The sequence below is a fragment of the Rhinopithecus bieti genome, unplaced genomic scaffold, assembly GCF_001698545.2.
Source record: "Rhinopithecus bieti isolate Rb0 unplaced genomic scaffold, ASM169854v2 scaffold_13348, whole genome shotgun sequence".
Classification (NCBI taxonomy): Eukaryota; Metazoa; Chordata; class Mammalia; order Primates; family Cercopithecidae; genus Rhinopithecus; species Rhinopithecus bieti.
In genome coordinates this window covers 10,174,893-10,177,799 of record NW_016808764.1, presented here as the reverse complement: position 1 = coordinate 10,177,799, position 2,907 = coordinate 10,174,893, and the positions used below count along the sequence as shown (strand labels likewise).

The following is a 2,907-nucleotide window of genomic DNA, read 5'->3' as shown; positions in this document are numbered from 1 at the left end:
CCTCTAATCCAAGATGGCAGAGTGAGCCAGCAAATTTACTTTTCCCTCTAAAATTGCTATGAAAATGACACTACAAAGGAAAGCCCTCCATGCTTACCTCCCACCACCACCATTCTAGACACACACACACACACACATATACACAAAACCCACTAGAGTCCCAGTTCTTGGCATCAAAATCTGTTCTGATAATCCAACATGGTTAATATGGGCAATACCCCTCCCATTAACTGATAAATTAAAAATAATCAAAGGAAAATCCTAATTTTTAAAAATAGAATCTGACAAGTTGCATAGAACATTCATCTGGAAGAATAACTATTTGAGCTAATAAAATATTTTTTGTTTGTGTGTGTGTTTGTTTTGAGACACAGTCTTGCTCTGTTGCCCAGGCTGGAGTGCAGTGGTGCAATCTCGGCTCACTGCAACCTCCGACTCCCGGGTTCAAGCGATTCTCCTGCCTCAGCCTCCCAAGTAGCTGGAACTACAGGCACCTTCCACCATGCCCAGCTAATTTTTGTATTTTTAGTAGAAGCGGTGTTTCACTATGTTGGCCAGACTGGTCTTGAACTCCTGACCTCGTGATCCGCCTGCCTCAGCCTCCCAAAATGCTGGGATTACAGGTGTGAGCCACCGTGCCTGGTCGAGCTAATAAAATGTTTAAGAAAAAGAACACCGTTCAGATAGGCCATGACCATAGAGAAAGTCAAGGTAGGTCACAGTAGAATAGTCCAAAGAGCCCCTGGGAGGTGGAGCATAGGGAGGGATGCTCCTATTTCTCATCATTATAAGTCACATGAACTTCCTCATTATCTGCATCCAGGACAAATTCACACAGAATTTGGGGCAGCAAATTGTTCCCAAGACCATATGGGACTACTGAGCACCATGTACCTCATTCATGTGCCACATGATTCTGAGATTCACCCACTCACTACGTCAGAGAAGAGCTTCATCCTTCCTGAAGAAATCAATCAGGCAGTCAAAGAAGATGAATAAAGGAGGAAATAAAAAGGTGAATCCATATATCCTGGTGTCAGTGATGTTTTTACATCTTCAGAGAACCTAAAGAGAATTTTAAATCCAGCAATAGAGAAAACAGAAGATTTTGCACAATGCAGGTCCAAAAGAAGAAGTGTTAAAAAAAAAAAAAAAAAAAAAAAAGATCTGAACAACAAAAAAGCAATCCTATTAATTCCAGAATTTCCACACAATGCAAGACCTAGAAGGCATGATACTGGGCACCAAAGAAATGGAAAGGTGATGAGTAGGAAAGGTGATGAGTAAGAAGCTATTGTTGAGAAGATAGAGAACGAAGTGTGCACCTGCTTGCCTCATCTTCATGGGGGTACTGTATTAGCTTGGCTAGGTTAAATGGAAGTAGGAAAGACAAAGAAGTAGGGAGGATGAGGAGAAGGAAAAGAAGGAAGAATAAAGAATTTCTACAAGGCAGGCGTGTTGGCTCACTCCCAGCTACTCAGAGGCTAAGGCAGGAAGATTGAGCCGAGGAGTTCAAGACAAGTCTGGGCAACATAGTGAGATCCCATACCTAAATTAAAAAAAAATAATTCCTAGAAAATTATAGTAATAAAAATTGTGGTATGAGTAATTGCTCAATGAAACTGGAACAGGGAGTCCATAACAGACTCACATGTATTGGAATTTAACTTACCATAAATGTGGCATTTCAAATGAATGAGAAATGAAGCCTAGTTTAATAAATAAGTTAAATAAATAAGTTGTAGCAATTAGGTAAAAATTGAAAAAATAAAGATACCTCACACTATACCATCCAAAAAAAAAAAAAAAATGCCAGATAATGATAAAGACCAAAAGTCAAAAAACAAAAGTATAAAATTACCAGAAAAAAAAAATGTAAGAACATATGAACAGGAAAGCCCTATTTAAGCAAAACGTAAACATCCAGAAACAATGAAGAAAAAAAAAAGAATGCCTAATTTAGCTACATCAGGGGTCCCCGACCCCCGCGTTGTGGGTCTGTGGCCTATTGGAACCGGGTCTCACAGCAAGAGGTAAGGCAGTGGAGCATTACTGCCTGATGTCAGATCAGCAGCCACATTAGATTCTCATGAGAGTGTGAACCCTGTTGTGAACTGGGCGTGCGCGGGATCTAGGTTGTGTGCTCCTCACGAGAATCTAATATCTGATGATCTGAGGTGGAATAGTTTTATCCTGAAACCATCCATACCCCACCAACCACCACCACCAGTCCATGGAAAAATTGTCTTCCACAAAACTGGTTCCTGGTACCAAAAAGGTTGGGGACCACTGAGCTGCATAATTGTTAAACTTTGTATAATGAGAGAAATCTTTAAACAAAGTTAAAAGATGGAAACATCCAAATCTGTAACATATTTGCAACATAAGTAATAAGTCAAAAAGAAAAGGAGAGGAACTCAATTTTTTTTTCTTGTGCAAAGGAACATTGGCAGAGACTTTTCAACATCTCCAATTTTCATTTTGTCCTCCTTCCATAATAATAAAAATTTTAATTGGACATGTAGTTGCCCAAAATAAAGCGCGTATTTCACAGCATTCCATAAAGCTTAGTCACATGAGGCCATGTGGAGTCACATGGGTTTTCTGCCCACAGAAATGTAAGGAGAGAGCCATGCGGGCATTTCCAAGAACCTTCTTAAGAGATAATCTGTGTGAGCCCCTGACACCCTTCATCTGTTCATTCATCCTGCCACCCGGAGGGCAGATGCTGCTGTCTTGGACCTTGAGGGCTAGAAGAAGAATGCAGTAGGATACAAGGCTGCAGAGGGGGCAACAGTAGATCAGGGAGACAAGGTATGTCAAATTGAGCAATTTGGACCAGACCCTGTAATCGGAAGTCTCACTCAATCACACCACACCCAATGTCTCCTTTTTTTTTTTTTTTTT

At 40.5% G+C, this 2,907-nt stretch overlaps 1 pseudogene; it reads left to right on the top strand.

Moving 5' to 3' along the window:
• Window positions 1-690: 690 nt before the first annotated feature.
• Window positions 691-2,907, top strand: part of LOC108538818 (argininosuccinate synthase pseudogene) — a 9,019-nt pseudogene continuing 6,802 nt past the window's right edge.